Source organism: Heterocephalus glaber, unplaced genomic scaffold, assembly GCF_053883595.1.
Source record: "Heterocephalus glaber isolate CG9 unplaced genomic scaffold, H.glaber_assembly_v1.0 deba00001608, whole genome shotgun sequence".
In the NCBI taxonomy this organism is placed as follows: Eukaryota; Metazoa; Chordata; class Mammalia; order Rodentia; family Bathyergidae; genus Heterocephalus; species Heterocephalus glaber.
In genome coordinates, this window is record NW_028258379.1 from 33,517,172 (window position 1) to 33,535,120 (window position 17,949).

The 17,949-nt window shown below is 51.0% G+C and overlaps 1 protein-coding gene, 2 long non-coding RNA genes and 1 other non-coding gene across 7 annotated transcripts in view; 3 read left to right on the plus strand and 1 right to left on the minus strand.

Annotated features, from left to right (window-relative positions):
• Nucleotides 1-124: 124 nt before the first annotated feature.
• Nucleotides 125-15,369, plus strand: LOC106007961 (uncharacterized). Of its 2 annotated transcripts, XR_001182524.3 has the most exons (4): nucleotides 146-369; nucleotides 1,603-1,766; nucleotides 10,337-10,459; nucleotides 12,409-15,369. It is a non-coding gene; the product is annotated as an uncharacterized LOC106007961 (long non-coding RNA). The 2 variants fall into 2 exon arrangements; XR_002389483.1 differs by lacking the exons at nucleotides 10,337-10,459; nucleotides 12,409-15,369 and having other exon boundaries at nucleotides 125-369; nucleotides 1,603-2,514.
• On the plus strand, nucleotides 1,012-1,285 carry LOC147822819 (small Cajal body-specific RNA 13). The gene has a single exon (XR_015445220.1).
• On the minus strand, nucleotides 2,345-16,525 carry LOC147822820 (uncharacterized). The gene is made up of 2 exons (XR_015445123.1): nucleotides 16,390-16,525; nucleotides 2,345-2,656 (listed from the first exon to the last, which is right to left on the minus strand). It is a non-coding gene; the product is annotated as an uncharacterized LOC147822820 (long non-coding RNA).
• Nucleotides 16,522-17,949, plus strand: part of Syne3 (spectrin repeat containing nuclear envelope family member 3) — a 78,221-nt gene continuing 76,793 nt past the window's right edge. For 2 of the 3 annotated variants that reach the window (XM_087195521.1, XM_004837010.4), the window contains exon 1: nucleotides 16,522-16,586. The gene's annotated coding sequence lies outside the window, so the exon portion shown is untranslated. The remainder of the gene's footprint in view (nucleotides 16,587-17,949) is intronic. The other variant, XM_021244703.2, reaches the window with a different exon arrangement.

Below are 17,949 nucleotides of genomic sequence, written 5' to 3' on the forward strand. Positions count from 1 at the left end.
GATGCTACCAATCAGGTTGGTTATTCTGGCTAGTGGGCGGTAACCCTCAAAAGTTTGAGCCATATCCTACGTCCATTCTATTGGCTGCCGGCACCCGCTTTGTCAGTTGATTGGAGAAGTGAATGTCCGTCAGAGTCCGCGCTGAGGGCATAGAGAGCGAAAAGTCCGGCCAGACCGCTTTCCTCCCGAGAGCGGACGCGGCCGGCTAGGATTCTCCGGGACAACGAGCGAAGGCGCTGGGCGGGGCCTTGCCGTTCCGCGGGACGCCGGGAAGGGGGTCACTCTCCGAGAGAGGTTCCGGTTCCGGGGCCGGCGGCCGATTTCCCCGCGGGAGTGGGCCTGGGGCGGGCGGTTCGTCCCCTCTCCCAGGTGAGCGTCTCGGGGTTTCGGGGGCCGCGGCCGACTCGGTCAGGCCTCTGCCTCGGCCCCGCCACGTTCGTAGGCGCTGAGGACCCGGCCGCCCCGGGACTCCCGACTCCGGCGCGCGGCTCTGTCTCTGGGACGGTTTTTACCCATCTCCTGTGTGCCGCGCGCGCCCTGACCTGTGTGGTCGCTGGGTTTCAGGCCCTGCGGCCATCCACCCCGCCTTTGCCCACGCGCTTGGCCTCAGGAAAGGTTTTTTGCACAGAGAACCACAGTGAATGGATGGCGGGCCCTTGGCGCGCGCCTGCAGTCTCAGCACTCGGAGGCTGAAGCAGGAGGATCGCTTGAACCGGGAAGTTCTAGACCAATCTGGACCATGGAGGGGGAACTTGTCTCGGAAAAAGAAGTAAATGGGTAGTACCGAATTAGTGCTAGCACGGAATCTCCAGGGAGACCGGGCTTGTTAGCGTGAGAAATGAGTAGCAGAAAAGCCGGGGCGCTTAGGAGAGAAGAAGCCTCCTGTTGCGTCCTCACCATTGTACATATCATCGCTTAAGATATAGTCATCAGCTAGAGCAGTGCTTAGAAGCTGACAGGTGACTCCTGGGTGAAAAGGACGAATCCGAAGAGTAGGACTCGGTGGAGTCTGATCTGTGGTCTTGGAGGCGCGCGGGGTTGCTGGTACCCTAGAGCAACCAGACTTGCAGAGAAAGCATACTCCAGAGGAAGCTGAGGCATGCCTGCTCAAGAACCAGCGGTTCCATGTGCAATGTTCCTCTGATAGTTTCTGGGTACTGTTGCCACGGTGATAATGGCTGTGCCGTGTCATTATCGATCCACCAACAGTAAGAGAAGCTTTGCAGTCAAGATATTGTTTAGCAGACACAGTGGATTCTGTTGGACACTGAGTACTGCTACAAATTAGCTTTTTAAAAAAAATCTTGAGTTGTTTAAGAAATACTTCTAAGAGAAGCTGAGCTCGGTGGTGCATGCCTGGAGTCCCAGCACTTGAGGCCAGCTTGGGCAATTTAGCAAGACCGGCCTCAAAATAAATAAAAAGGCCTGGGTATGTTGCTCAGTGCAAAGGCCTTTGGTTCAGTCCCAGTACTGCAGAGTGAACATACTCAGGCCATCGCCCGCCCAGGAGCTCTTTGGTGTCATCTTCTCACCCTTCCCGTGTTATTGATACTTGCTAATTTCCCAATATGGGACCTAAGTTGGACTCTTTTCGTTTTGCAGATCCATTGATTCCAGGTAAACCAGAGAAACAAGCATCCTGAGAAATGGTACACACGTGGAAAATGCTACTGTGCTGAAGCAACTTGTTTCAGAAGCCAGTGAAGTAGGGAATATACTAAATTCCTTCCAAAAGCATCCATCCATTTATTCATGCTTATACTGGAGTAAGTTCCTTTTTAAAAAAACAGTAAATATGACAGTTTGTTCCTAAAAACCTGCATTGTTTATTGGTTACTGTGAATTGTCTAATTATGCTTGTGTATGGCCTAGGAGAGAGAATTCACAAACTTCTGCGGATCTGAGACAGAGTTGTAGTAGGGAGTATCATATCCCTGACCTGGTATATATATATTACTGGCTTCGTAAGTACAGTTGTTTTTTCTAGTTGTCAGATGTTTTGTTAAGTTGCGAATACAGGTATCGTGAAAAATTGAAAGTAATCCTGGAGCAGGAAGAGTACAAAGCTGTTTTTTCAAAATTACAGTGGAGCCACTGGGTTGTGTAGAGTAGGGGATAAGAACATATGCGAAAGCTAAGGGATGGGAGGGCATGCCAGAGCTCTTTTGGGGAACTAAAGGGGGTGGCTTTGATAGCAAAGGCAGGAAAGCAGTTCCAAGTATCTCAGCCAAAGAGATTGAAATGACACGTCTAACTTTTTAGGGGGCTTCAGATGTAGCTGAGTGGTTGAGGGCTTACCTAGCATGCACAGGCCCCTGGTTTTGACATGTAGCACCACAAAAAATAATAATAGCAATTTATTTTTAGTAAAACACAACTACAATAAGCAAATTCTGGGTTTGAGAAAATACTATTCCTGGAGTATTAGTACCCAATAGCAGTGATCTTAAGCTGCAAAGAAAACAACATTCAAAGTATTTCTTCCAAAGCATTAAACTTTTATATATGACTCGACACTTTAGTCTTGAGATTCTTCTTTCTGTAACTTAATGATGAAAACATGACAAAATGTACTCGTAAAACAGTGGTCAGGGGTCTGCAGTTCAGCTGCAGTCATCTCTGTTGTTGGTAATGAGCCTGGGTTGGTCATCTCTCCCTGCAGATGAGACATCCACAGAAACTTAGTGACTCCTACAAGTAGGGCCATAAAATGAAATCACAAATTCACCACAAATTAATTCCCAAACTGGTCACCTTGTAATCATGCTGACTCAGGCATCTAAAAATGCTTTTCTTCTCTGTGCTTATGTATAAATAAGACTTCACTCGAAATGAATTCACCACTGAGTCCATAGCATGAACACTTGGGATTTGAGATAGGCTCTTCCTGTCTCAGCCCCAGCAAAGGGTCCCAGGGTCTGGGTGACATTTCATAGGGACCCTCAGCAAGGTGCTGTTTTCCCTCCCTTGCCTTCCTCCCATGGCAGCATTCTTGTTCCTCAACCCTGAGAAGAAGGTGTTTCCCAAGTCCCTGATGGGGAACTGGTTCAAGTGTCTGGAGGGAAAAGTGGCTGCTTGGGTTACACAAAGGGCAGAGGCACCAAACATTCCTGAGCTGAAATAGCTTTTGGGACCCAGCCCGGGAGCTGCAACCTGAAATCTTACCGTGTGCAGCCCTTGCTTTTACCCCATAACTTCATAGATCACTCACTGCAGACCCATAATTAACTTGACTCCCCAACACCAGAATAGTGTTACATGAGGAACAAGGCAAAGACCCGCCCTCCCAGGGAATCTAATCCCCAGTGCAGAGTTAAACATGCCTTTTGAATTCTGACTACCTCTGACAAGGCAGCTGCTTGTATAACTACTGTGCAGGCCTGGGAATGGCCTCGGTTTTGGTATTCCTTCTTGCCCACGGGAGGGCCAGTTCCCCAGCCTGCCCTCAGAGGGACCGTGTGCCTTGATGGGGTGTGGTGAGACCAGAGCAGACCCAGGAGGTGGGGGAGCATTTGTGAGAAGCCTGAAAGCCTCAAGAACCTGGTTCTGCCCTGGGATTTGGAGTACGGGGTTTGGGCCTGGCTTCCAGCCCTAAGGATCATGAAATACAACTTCTGGTTTTCCTCAGTGTTTTCCCACCCCTCCTAATTTCCCCTTGGTGGATTTTTGAAAATTGCTTGTGATGTCTGCTGAAGGTTATGGATATTTCAAGATTTCTTTATGTAAGGATTGCAGAGTGGAGGGAACCAGTTTGTACTCTGCTCCCCTGCTCCAAAATGATTACCCCAACATGATGTCTTGTGTGTTTACAGTCATTTTTCTTCTTCAAAACAACTTTTGTGTCCATAAATCCACTTGAACCTTACATTAATCCTGGGATAATGGTTCTCAGACATTTCGGTCTCCAAATTATGTCCCTTTGATACTTATTTATGACGTCTTGTTTATAAGACGACAGCACTGCTTCTCAACACATTTTGTTGCCTTTACATGCCATTTTATATTCCCACTGAATCACTCACTACATCACCAGCAAGCCTGGCAGAAAGTTCCTGTCTGAATGGTATCTGCTGGCCCTGCCTGTACAGATTATGGACAACAGTGATTTTTCTTTATGCTTTGTAAAATTATGGCAACACTTTCAATCCAAAGATGATGAAGAAATCAGAAGCACTGTCCTCACCCCATCTCCCCTGTTGTCCTCCTGCTTCTTTCTCACACTGAGGACCAAGCTCTCGGGCCTTTAGAATTGTAGTGTGTTGGACTTTATTCTACTGAGAGTTGTATTTTATTCCAAAGCAAAGAGCCTCAGATCTCCTGTTGTATGGTTGCATTTAGAATTTTCCAGGTAACCCTGCTCCACTGCTGGAGTGTAGACTGGTGCAACCACTGTGGGAATCAGTGTGGAGATTCCTCAAAGAGCTAGGACTGGAAGTCCCATTTGACCCAGCTATTCCCCTGCTGGGGATCTTCCCCAAAGAATTAAAAGAATCATACCATAGCGATATATGTGCACCCATGTTCATAGCTAAGACTTGGAAATGGCCCAAGTGCCCATCAACTGGAAACTGGATAAAGAAGATTTTTTATAAAGTGGAGTACTACTCAGCCATAAAGAATAAGAAACTAGAGACATTTATAGCTAAGTGGATGCACATTGAGGCGATACTCTTAAGTGAAATAAATAGGACACACATGTGTAATACCAAATAGCTTCTCTAGTGTGAAAAACTTAAAGTGTAAATAAAGATCAAAATGTATTATAGAAAATGTGAAATAGGAAGAAAAGGTCCAAAGGGGAAGTGGGAGGAGAAGGGGAAAGGAATAAATATGAGAAAAGGAAAAAATGGAAATAAAGTCTTTATAAATAGATGTGGAGGGGTTGAAGGGAAGGCAGGGGAATGGGGAACAAATAAGAATCAAGATATATCATGTAAAGGTACAAATTACCAATGATGAATGTCATCATACTGTATATCTAAAAATGTACCAATAAACTTAATTTAAAAAAAAAATTGCCAAGGGCAGAGCCACAATTCTGCAGACCCAGATACTTGGGAAGCAGGAAGATGATGAGTTCTAGGCCACCCTATGCAACACAGGGAAACCCTGTCTCAAAACATGCATGTACATTCATACACAAAGAATTAAATGGCAATCAAAAACTTGGTAGCCAGGCGTGATAGCACATGCTCCTTTGGGAGGCTGAGGCCAGCCAGGGCTACATACTGAGTTCAAGGCCATCCTGGACTACATAGCAAGACCTGTCTCAAAAAACAAAACAAAAAAACTTGCTAAGCCTTTTGATTAGAGGTGAGAGAAAAATTGGCTTTTCCTCAGCCACCTGCCTGTGGGGAACAGTGTTCATGTTTTGTGCTCTGTTCTTTTTTGCCAGCAAATAGTTTCTGTAACTCCACTCACTGCATTCCAGAACCTCTAACAGGGAGCCTAGGCCTCAGTGTGAAAGCCCCAAGGAAGATGCATCCAGCAGCGAGCTGCCCTCTCGGATAATCACTGCACCGCAGCCCCAAGAACACTCAGGAAGTTTGTTTTCTTTGGAAGCGTGGTTACACTGTACTGCCAAGGTCAAGTACTGTCCAGGATGAGGCAGAATTTCCTTCTTACACCCTCCTCAGAGCCTTCATAATTTCATGCCTTCAATATTAAATCTTGCTATTGTGGGAGTCCATTTCTGTAAACTTTCAACAATTCTTCTAGCAAAGAGGGAAGTACACCCGTTTTACTGGGGAGGGAGTTAGGGTTGGAGGTCAGTCGAGACCTTAACTAGTCGTTTTCCTTTCGTTTAGTTTAGACAGAACCCAGGGCCTTACACATGCTAGGCTAGAACTCTCTATCACTGAGCTACACCCCAGCCTGCTCTTATTTTGAGACAGGGCCTTGCTAAGTGGCCCAGTCTGGCCTAGAATTTAACAATCTGCCTGCCTCAGCCTCCCAAGTAGCTGGCGTTATAACGTAACCAACTCATTTTCCTTTTTAAGAGAAAATTGGAGGATTTTAAGTTTTTTCCCCCCTGCTTTTATGGCCAGAAGAATACCATTTGTTAATTCTAAACTGTATTCTTGAAAGTACAACAAATTTCAGAGAGCCAGTTTCAAACACATTTAATAAAGGACTATTATGAAGCAGTTATATCCAGCTTTTAAAACGTGCTGTAACCAAGCGTGGTGACGCATGCCTGTAGTCCTAGCACTCAGAAGCTGAGGCAGGAGGATCACTGCAAATTCGAGGCCAGCCTGGGCTACGTAGCAAGTTCAAGTCCAGCCTGATCTACATAGTGAGACTTTGTCTCCAAAACAAAGTGGAAAGAGGAAATCCTTTGCTTTTCGCTCTGTTTTCTTTTGTGTTTGGTGACTAGGCCTCACTTGCAAACTTGAACAACCCAAAGAGCCCTGAGATGGTACTGCGTGGTCTCCCCTCTCCTGTGTGAGCATCTGGCAATTCTGCCTCACAGCTTTAGCAGGGCGGCTCTAGCGCACAGGTCCGCAGTGCTTCAGCCCTTCACACCGCATACCAAGCCCGGGACAACTCACAGGCACTGTCCAGCCTTCTCCAGACGCAGCCAATACTCTGCCCCTCCTCAAAGGATTTTTTTTTTCTTTTGGGACAGGTCTGGCTCTGAAGTTCAGGCTGGCCTTGAACTCTGTGTAGCCCAGGCTGGCCTCCACCGTGAGGTGATCCAATCCTCCTGCCTCAGGCTCCCGAGTGCTGGGATCACAGGCACGTGCCACCACACGCAGCAACCCTGTCACTGGGTTTGGGACAGTTCCTCATGAGTCCCTGTCTTACCCTGCGAGGCGGGTAGGGGGCGCCCATCCATTGTGCTCAGGAAGCTGGGGCTGCACTGCTAAGGGCCGATTCCAGGCTGGGGACGATTAGTTTGCCCAGCTCTGGGGAGACCCTACTCTCCCTGAGACTAATACACTTCCCAGCCAGCGCTGATGCGAAGCAGTGAAAGAGACTGACACTGAAAGCAGGTGGGACCCATAGGAGATAAACAGTTAAACACATTGAGACTGGTTTTTTTTTTTTGGTACCTGGGATCAAACTCCGGTCCTTGTGCCCTTGCCCCTGCAAGGCAGGCGGCAGAACCACTGAGCTAAATCCCCAGCCCCACAGATTGTTTTTAAAGACAGGGTTCTGTAAGCATTTGATGCCAGAAGGAGGAAGATGTGCACGTCACTATTCCTGTCCATTAGAGCTTTGTGTAATATTTCCAGGGCACCTGGAAAAGGAAGTTACGTTCCAAAATGCTCTGGATAAGAACTCAAAGAAATATGCAACGCATTTAATGCTTCCTCTGTTATGCCCGCTGACGAGAGTTTTATTCCTCTGGGTACTTCATTTTAGTCTATGGTATGCGCCTTAGCAATACTGTATTACTTAGGTGGTGAGGGACGGGGCATGGTGGCACACGCCTGTAATCCCAGCACTCTGGGAGGCTGAGGCAGGATGCAGATAGAAGGAAGGGCCAGAGAACACAAGCACTTCACCGAGCTGCTGAGCCCTAGTGCACTGCTACCGGGGCCCAAAGCCCTCTAAGGAGAGCAGGTGGCATTTTATTTGTTTATTGTGCTGGTGCACGAGACCATCTGCTTCCGGACAGGACTCCTCTTTCGACCTTAGCACTAACCCTGCTCATTACATAAATCCTGACTAAAGAACATGTAACAGGGTCAGCAGTATGGGACAGTGTCTCAGCAAATCCCAAACTGTGACCCTCACCATACAATGGTCCCACCTTATCCAGGCGGGATAGGCCCAAGCCCCCTGGGGTGGAGTGAGAGCTCAGATGGCACTGACCCCATCTATGCACTCTTTTCCTAGGTCTACACAGCTATGGTAGAGATGAATTTACCAGTTATCCACATGAGAGATTAACAACAGCAAGCATAAAACAGAACAGTTGTAACAATATACTGTAATAAAAGTTCTTTAAACATGGTCTCCAAATATCTTGCTGTACTTCACCTTTTCACTTAACAGAAGTAGTTACCACTCCTCTTTGACATATCTGAAGTGCTGGCAGTGTCACTCTTGCTTATTGCGGCCACTATTAAGTATAAAATAAGGGTGACACAAACGTAGGTATTGCAGCAGAAGGTTTGATGAGCAGGTTGGCTACTAATCAACTACTGGGCAGGTGTGTTTACAGCATGGACACACTGGACGAAGGATGACTCACTTCCTAGGTGGTGCTAGACAGGATGGAGAACAGAGCCAGACACTCCCAGATCCCATGGACCTCACTGTCTTGGGATGGGGACAGAGACAAGAATGCCACCAAGCACCAGAGAGGGCTGGGTGCAGGGCAGTGACACTTACTTTAACAGCTTGTGGAAAGAATGATCAGGAGCTTCTGTGTAAAAGGGAGGGGATTCCAGGAAGAGGAAGGAGCCTGGGCAGAGGTGTCCAGTGAGCTTGGGGACATGGAGCCTGGGGAAGCTGAGGTGAGAGAGGAGACAGGATCCCAGCAGGAGTGTAAGCTGCGGAGTTGAAAGGCCGCCTGCAGGAGGATTGGCGGTGGGAGAGACAGGAGGTGGCTGAAGTGACAGGAGAAAGCTGTGCAATGTAACCTTTCCGGTGCTTGGGTGGCGTGGCCAGAGGCACCCGTGCAGGCAGAGTTGACACTGGAGGCAGGATGGAAAGCCCTTGGTGACTGGCACATTGTGGACAGGGCACTGGGTGTCCACTTAGCCCCTGGCGGCTCCTCACCGACATAGGGAACACAGGACAGGGTTGGGATGTCACAGAGGCCAGACCATGAGTTACTCTGGACATTCTGAGTCTCAAGGTCCCTGAGGCACATCTGAGTGGTCAGGTTGTATGTGAAGCAGAGGGGACATTCCTGTCTTAGCAGGTGAGATCTTTTGGTAAGAGGCCCAGGCAGGGAAAATGAGAAAGAAGGGAACAGAGAAGAGCCCCTGGGGATGAGCGCAGGAGGGGAACAGACTGAAAAGGAGGCAGGTAGAGAAACGAGAGCCAGGGGTTTGTGGACTGAGTGATGGGGATTGTCGGAGCCACAGGGAGAGGCCAGGTAAGGCCCCTGGGCCTGCTGCACTTGGCAGTGAGGTAAACATGCGTGAGCTGGAGCAGTCTCGTGTTCCCTAACCTCCCGGGGACTCTGGGACACAAAGGAGTTGGCCTGGGAATCTGTCAGGTCTTTACTAGGTTGTGAGCCCCTGTCTCAGGGCAGCTGTGTAGTCAGGAACGGAGCAGAGCAGATCCTGTCATCCGCCCGGGGTCATCAGTGGCGGACACGCAGACTGAGAAACCGCCTGGGTTGTGCAAGCTCCTGGCCTGAGCCGAGGCCCGGTGCCAGCAGAGACCTTGCAAGGCCCAAGGCCAGCAGGATGGGGTGACATTTTCTCTCCTGCCCTTTTACGAGGCTGCTTCTCTCTGCGGAACACGGCTTTCACGTCACCAGTTAGATTACAGGTTTTCAGATTCCTGGGCCACACACCACACCACTGCAGTTGCAGCAATCCGTTTGGAAAGCATTTTATCTGTGTGTGTTTGATGCCAGTCATTGAGACAAAATTCTAAGGTTTTACAGAATGAGGCTGTGCAATGAAAGTTAGCTTGGCTGTCAGGGAAGTATCACGGCTCAGTAGGAAACCAAAACAAACAAACAAAAAAAGAATTGTCACCCAGAGCGACAGGTTGTATACAGACACGTGACCTGCTTGACCTTCACTAGCCCACTGAGCTAAGCTGGCCCGAGTGAGCCTAGGCTTCCTCCCCGCTGCTTGTCTAGGGAGGCCAGCGGGCTCAAGCCTGTGTGGCTTACACCGCCCTAATTTGGGTGCCAAGACCATGCCCCGGGGCTCAGGCCCTGCCCCACTGCCTGGGCACCCTGCCTATCAGAGCTTCTAACATCATCACCTGTTCACAACAGCCACGCCTGGCAAAAGCCAGGAGACAAATCAGCAACTTCCAAAAATATGTCTCCAGGGAGCAGAAACATGAATCGTCTTCTGGAGAAGTCTTCCTTTCTGTTTTTTGCTTTTGTTTGTTTGAGACAGGACCTTGCTAGTACTAGGCTGACCTCGTGTAGCCCAGGAAGTTGTTTCTGTTGTGAAGTTTTGCACGGGGAAGGCATTTGCCGTGAAGGACATATCCTCGTGGATTCCCAGTTGGTAGCATGTGGTGGTCGTCATTATTCTGTACAACCCCCAAGGCAGCTGTCACAAGGAGGGCACCAAGAGTGGGCCCCCCAGCGTGGATGTGGGGAGGTTGGGAGGGTGACCCTGGGATGCCAAGCACAGAGAGACACCAAGTCTGGAGGGTGTGATCTAGCGAGCTTTTCATTCTGCAGCCCCAGGGCCGGAAGCACGGATGTTATGAAAGTTGCATTTGACTTTCAAACCAAAACCCAACATGCAAACAAGCCAGCTTCAGAGTGCACAGCTGTTGAAACCCGAAGGACAACACTCCAAGGGTGAGCACACATCGCCTGCTTAGGGACCAATGAGTGAGCCACACATAGGTGTGACCTGCAGTGGACCCTTGAGTTATAACTGAACTGACATACGAACAACTTGAGTTACGACCAGAATTTAACTGTTAACTTACAAAGTCTTGAGTTAGGACCCAAATGGCAGCTGCTTGTGTTTCCAGATGGTCTCAGATTTAACCCTTAAAGAGTTCTGAAAGGAAGACAACAGCAGCCTCTCCTGTGTGGGGTTAACTGAGAAATCCCGGGCCAGTGTCTCTCTAAGGAGACTTTGAAGGCTGTGTCTCTACACAGAGCCTGAGGCTTCAGTTGAGCAACCTGAGTTACAACCAGCCCTAGGGAAGGAATTGAGTTCGTAAGTCAAGGGTCCACTGTGCCAGGTAGGTAGCAGTTCCAAGAATGCAAAACCTCGCTCATTGTCTGAAAGGGGCTCAGCAGCCCTGGTACAGCTGGTAATTGTGTTTTCTTGGTGCATTTGCACATAACTAACATAACCAGAAGCTTCAGCCCTGCCCTTGGCATGCGCGCATGCACACACACACACACACACACACACGCACACGCACACACACAAAGCAGCCCTCTGGGTTGGTGCTCTCCCTCTGGCAGGAAATGTCACACAGAGACTTCTTTCTTTTCTCTTTTTGTTGAGACAGAGTCACATTAAGTAGCCCAGGCTGGCCTTGAACTGGTGGTGATCTTCCTGCCTCAGCCTCCTGAGTGCTGGGATTACACAGGTACACCAAGACTTCTTGCCTATTACTAAAGCCAGCGGTGTTCCGTTGCCAAATATTTTGACTTCTCATCAATAACCTGGACCCAGAAGGAACTCAGTAACAATTCTGGGTTGCAACAGAGCTCTAAGAAATAGACTGGAATTGATTCATAACCAGAAAATGCTGCTCCATTATTGCTGCCAGATAGAAGTCAAGTGATTAAGAGTGGGCGGGCGCTGGGCAGGACCCCAGGTGAGTCGTGGGTGATAGGCAAGTTATCACCTCTGTTCTGTCTTTTGTAAAACCCAATGATAAATAGTAGCCACCATGAAGTTGGTGCTGAGGATCACATTAGTCATATAGGTAAGCAAGACCTTAACATCCAGTATTACTGTTACTCATTCGAGATTAGCTCCCAGCCCACCCAAAGCAGGGGCCCTTCCCCAAAGACTCGAGCTGCCTCTCCTCTCTTTGCCCCTGGCTTCCTGCTGTCTTCACAACTAGCATTTGCTGACATGCAGCGCTGTTATCGCTATGTTCTGTGCATTTCATTGCTGCAACCCCCTCAGACTGAGATGTGAAGACTTGTGCAGAGAATGTGCGTGGCAGTTTTACACAGAAGGGCCAGGAGCTGGACACAGCAACCCGATGTCCAATCAAGGGGGCACGATATGTCCGTGCCGCGGGACACAACTCAGCAAGAAAGAGGAATGAGCTGACGGAATAGCAGCTGCCTGGGTGGCTCTCTGGAGGATAAGCTGAGGGAAGAGAGCCAATCCCGAGGGGCTGCATTCTGTATGAATCCATGCCTGTGGTCAGAACCTGAGTCCTGGTACTGCACCATGGCTTCGTGCAGTGCCACCATGGGGGAACCGGGAAGGTAGAACAGGGGCCATTCTGTGTAATTTCTTCTAAACATCTGTGAATTTACAATGACCTCCGAATCGAACACACACTTAAAACTGTCCCAGATAGAGTAGCCTGGGCTGCCCATGGATGCGAAAAATACACCAAGCCTCTTGTAGGAGGATTTTAGTTTTTTAGTTTAGCAATTATGTTTTAACACTCTTGTTTATACTGGTGCTTATTCCTCAGAGCATAGTAATGGCAATGTTTAGTCATGTTAAATGATGTTATTGTCTAATACACTCAAGACTCATAGTTTTTTAAGTTGGAGGACTGATTTAGAGATGATCTTTTCTACTTCTTTCATTTCAGATCTCAAAAGTCAGAAGTGACTCAAAGTCACACAGCTCATCAGTGGCATGAACAAGGGCCAGGTCTAGGGAGGGGTCTTCAGATCCTGTCCTGTGCCTCCTGCACACTTGATATTTATATTTTATAAAAGCAGCAAAGCTAGGTGTGGTGGCGCATGCCTGCAATCCCAGCACTCAAGAGGCTGAGGCAGGAGGATCGCAGTGAATTCACCAGCCTGGGCTACACAGTGAGTTCAAGGACAGCCTCAACTGCATAGTGAGACCTTGTCTCAAAAACAACAACAAGAGCAGCTCAATTCCACGTGCCTGGAGAAGCATCCTGAGTTACTGCCATCCCTGCACTTGCCACTGAGATGACTCCCTGCCACCCTCAGTGGCTGGGTAGCATAGGCCCCTGAGGTGAACATCCGACCCAGAGAAACCAACCAAGCAGGCTGGGGGGTCTCCCCAAGAAGCACGCGGGGAACCCCAGTGGGAAGGGAGAAGCCAACGCTTGAAGAACTGGGAAACAGAAAACAAAGAAAGAGCAGAAGAAGCTGAGAGCAGAGCTCGGTTGAGAACCAGCTCTCCATGCCCAGTCTGGGACTTCACTGATGGGGCACCCCAGAAATGGACACCCCCCCATGACTTACTCTACCGCTTCCAGGGAAGCCGGATAGAGACAGAAATGGGATCTGCAATTTCCAGAACATCAATTACTACCTGGGGACCCTGGGCAGGGCCTCTCCTTCCTGTGCTATGGCCTCAGTTTACCCATTTGTACAATGAGGGGCTACTAGCTGGAGAAGCCATTTCGGCTTTTCTCCTCACCCCGGTGTGGAGACGTAAACACACGACAACACAACACACCTACAAGATGAGAGCCATACAGACTGCAGCGGGAGCTGGCTGACCAATGGCCGGTGCGGAGGCAAACCCAAATTGTGCCCCCAGCTTATTATATCAGCCCCTGCTTCCCCGTGAGGGGTGGTGGAGATGCTGGCTGCAGAAAAGGTATGGAGAAAAAGCTGTGAGAACTTCGCTCTTTGGGAGACATTTTGTACATTGCACAAACAGCCCCTGCTGTCAAGTGAGTCAGAATTTCCGAAAGGCATAATTTTAGTGCCCTTCTTGCGGTTCCCTCTTCAGGCCGCTTCTGCAGGGGAGGCCTGGGCGGGGTTTCCTGTCTCATTCCAGAGATGACAGAGGGGTTCTCCCCCGGGCCTTGCCAGAGCTTTCTTTCCAGGCAGCCGTTACTGCGAAGAGGAATCCAAGTGTTTGCAGCCCTTTCCAGCTCAGAAATGGCTTACTTACCCTTTTGCCTTCTGCATGGTCTACTATATTTTATTTTATTTTTTTGTACTGGGCTGGGATCGAACTCAGGACCTTGCACTTTCCAGGCAGGTGGTGGCACCACTGAGCTAAATTCCCAGCCCTGCATGGTCTACTTTAAAGTGGAAAAAGACCACCACTGAACAAGAAAGTAAGGTCCCAGATGGGGAGCAGCTCAATGGTAGAGCGCATGCTTAGATGCACAAGGCCCTAGGTTCCGTTCCCAGCACCACAATAATTAATAATAATCGTAAAGTCCTATTTTTGTGCTTTGTTTATATTTTCAGTACTAGGGATTGAACCCAGGGCCTTCATACTAAGTACAAATAAAATAATAATAATAATAATAATAATAATAACTAGACATATCTGCTACTATTTGCAGTTTGTATATGTTTTATCACATTTCTCCCTGTGAAATTGTCATTGCTAACCCTGATAACAGATGGAAAGCCCCATGTCCCTGGAGGAGGTTCCATGGCTTGCAAGGTTCACCTCTGTTAGATAACAACAGGGAAAGTGGGGCCTGGAGTCCGAGTCTCCTCCTGGAGAGGAGATCCACAGCTCCCAGCTCTGAGCAGCAGGAGGGCCCTTTCAACTCAGCACAGCTGGCCACCGGGTCTGTGCCTCCTCCTTCTCCTTATTCCCAGAGATGAGCGCACAGTAGGTCTCAGATGTTTGAGGAAAGGTCCACAGTACTCAGACCTGGCCCAGAACCACCACGCTAGAGCTGGCTGAGGTGGGTGTTTACAAGGCCAGGCACAAAAACCGGTAGGAGGTGGGTTTCTATTATTAGATTCTTTCAACAGAGGAGGAAACTGGAGGGTGAGTAACCAGCCACAAAGTTGCAAATTGGGACAATTTGTTGCCATAGCCTGAGTACTTAACTCCAGGCTGGAGCTAACTCTTCCTAGAGGACAGGGATTTTCTAGGTGGCTGGCTGCCCCACCCCCAGCAGGCTTGGCAGGGCTGGCTCTGCCCTGTACAAATCACCTGGCCTCTTTGTGCCTCAGTTTCCCTCTAAGACAAAAGCAAACTTTTCCTAAACAGGTGTGGTGGTGCATAACAGCACGCTGGAAAGCTGAGGCAAGACAGAATTGCACACTTCAAAGCAACTTAGCTAGACTCTGTCTCAAACTAAAAAAAAGCCAGCAATGTAGTTCAGTGCAAAGACCCTGGGCTCAAACCCCAGTACTATCAATCATAATAACGAATACATATTAAATACATAAAAATTAAAAAACCTTTTTCTACCTGGATGATCTTTGCAGAAATTTAACAAGGAGACACACAAAAGCAACCTGAAAGGCGAAAAGTATCATCCAAATGCAAGGATAATGACTGTTCACCACTGCCTGTACCTTCAACGTGGCTGAGTTAACCTCAGGGCCTGTGGCAACACCTCTGGAGGAGGATGAGGTATTCAATGGAACACCTGGAACCAGTCAGGGGAGGAACAGCCGAGGAGGCCCGTTGTAGGGCCTTTGTAGGGTTGACCCTCACAATTACGATTTAATAAAAGATGAAAGTTGGGGGTGTTGTTGACACCAGCGTTTTAACTCCATGTTAATCCTGGGCTTTGCCTTGCACCACGGAAACACACACACACAAACACACACTCCATCACTACCTGCTCCTGTTTGACAATTCAGTGACCGACTTTCACACTGATTTCTTCTGCCAGCCCTGCTAAGAAACAAGAGGAAAACAGCCTCTTGGAAGTGTTGGATCTGGGCCAGTGAACTCCCCAGACTCCTCCCCGCCCCTACACGGGGGGGGGGGGGGGGGGGAGCAGCAGCAGCAGCAGATCCTTCTAGTTTTGCAAGTTGCATCCCCTCATTAGCAGTTCTTGTCCCAGCTGTGAAGGCAAGCCAGGATGTAATTACCTGGGAAAAAATAAAGATAAGGGCTGCCAAGGGGCTGTTCCAAGTGCAGCTGGATGCAGTTGGATGCCAGAAAGCACCCACTGCCTGGCCTTGGGCAGAGGACAAGGGCAGAGACCAGGGACACCACCTCCCAGCCACCGAACCCTGGACAGTGGGAGTTTGGCAGGAGGTGTGTGGAGGAAGCCCCGGACCAAAGGCAACTGCTAGTGTGAGGCACAGAGATAAGATTCGGAGGCTCCCAAGCAAAGTCGGGGCTGGAACCCGGGGCAGGGATTGGCAGAGCAGTGGGAGGAGGTGGTGAGCAGGGCCTGGGAACCAACTGGGGAGAGGCCACGGGGGAGCCCGCACATTCTTTTGTTTTTGTTTTACTTGCTGCCTGGTCCACACTGACCTTAAACTCACTATGTAGCCCTGGCTGGCCTTGAACTCACAGTGATCCTCCTGCCTCAGCCTCCCTTAATGCTGGCATCACAAGCGTGCACCGCCAGGCCCGGCGGAAGCCCGCACATTCTTGGGCCTTGAGTTTGTGGGAGTTTCCCATTCCGTGGGATTCGTGTTCCTCGTGGCCTGGGATTGTGCTGGGAAGGGGGCGAACAGGGTGCCTTCCCTCACCGAGGTGCCAGAGGGGTGACCCTTTCTTCTTGGACTTCCTGTGTCCGGAGGGGCGCCCCTGCCTGTGCCCCAGCTGGGCTCGGCTCAGAAGGACCAGACCTGCTGTCTCCTGGCGAATGGTCGCCCCGAGCCACCCCGGAATGAGGCCAGGCCGAGGCAGGCTGGGGACGTACCTGTAGGCCGGCGTGGACAGCGCTCCCCGGGTCCCCAGGCGCGCAGGGCGCCGCAGAGCGCGCATCCCCTGGCCGGGCTGCGGTCCCCTTGGGGCGGGATCGCGGTGTCCCCGCCCCGCCCGCCCCGCCCCAGCCGCCCGGGACGCGAGCGGGAGGAGGCTCAGCCGGCGCCGGCGCGCGCTCCGCAGCTCTGGCCGGTGAGTGGCACAGGCCGGGCCGGGCGGCGGGATCCGGGGTCGGGGCCACGGGGGAGGTCGACTTGTCCCCGGGGATCGCGTCTCCCAAAGTCAAGGGCCGGGCAAGGCGCAGCGCGGGGGCGGGGGCCGGCGTGACAGCTGCGGGCGCGGTGTCTTAGCTCAAACCCAGCCGTTCCGCGGCTGCGAACTCGGAATTCGGCGCCTCTGCGCTCGTCCCGGGACGTTCGTTCCCGGCGGGCGGCGCGTCCTGGCTCCGCCGCCTCCCCCGGGGCAGCGGACCTGTCCCCGCGCGTGTCCCCGGCTTGGCAGACCCAGGCTGAGGCGCTCTCTCCTGGCGACCGTGAGCTGGCGGTGGTGCCCGAAGCGGAGCGCGGGGAGGCGGGCAGAGTCCCGTCCCAGCGCGGTGTCACGGTGCAGCCTCCCGCGGCTCAGCCTCTCTGGGCTCATTCCCGCCTCCCTGAAGGTGAGAGGCCAGAGGTCGCCCTGGGGACCTGGGGAAGCTCGGATGGGGGCCGACTTCCCTGGGAGCCATCAGATCAGACCCCGTGGTGTCGCCCTTTGGTCAGCCTAGGATCAGGGTCCCACACCACCCAGTTCGAAACGGGGCCACCAGCCTGGGCGGCCGATAGCGAGCATTATTATCACATCACTCTGGCTCTGAAGCTCCTACTCCCGGCAGCCCTTGGACCCGTTCCCCGGGCTCTGGGCGCCCTCTTTCATCTCCTCTCCGGTTGCCAAAGCTGTGTGGAGGGGCCTCCCATCCTGCATGAGTGACCCCGGGTGGGGGAAAGCGATTGTCCTCCCAGAAAGGGGAGCATAGCACAAAGTCGCTGCCCTTCGGAGTTGGCTGGGAGGCCCTTCGACAACCAAGAGGAGAGGAAATCGGCCCTGAGAGGGCGAGTGATTTGCTCAGGGCTGCACCGCCAGGAAGAGAAGTGGAGCTGGTCCCCTCGGAGGGCTTGGCCTTGCCTCCTGCACATTCAGGCAGCCAGCAGCGCACAGGGTCTGGACCGAGGGGGTAGGCTGTGTGTGTGTGTGTGTGTGTGTGTGTGTGTGTGTGTGTGTGTGTGTCTGCATGCGCCCACGGGCATTTTGCTCCGTTTCATGCTAACTGTGCCCCAGTGGGACACTCCAGCACGTGGGGCTGCACATTCCTCGGGCAGGACAGCTCCTGGGCCGCCGATAGCCGCAGCTGTGCCAAGCCTGCTGCCCGGGCGTGTTTTCAGCCCCAGAGGCCCCTCTGGGGGAGGCTGTGCAGGGAGTGGGCCCAGAAGCCTGCTTGCTGTTCTCCTCACTTGCCTGAGTAACCTGATCTGATCATTTCAGTTGTGTTAGTCAACAGTGTGGCCACTTGCGTCCGGAA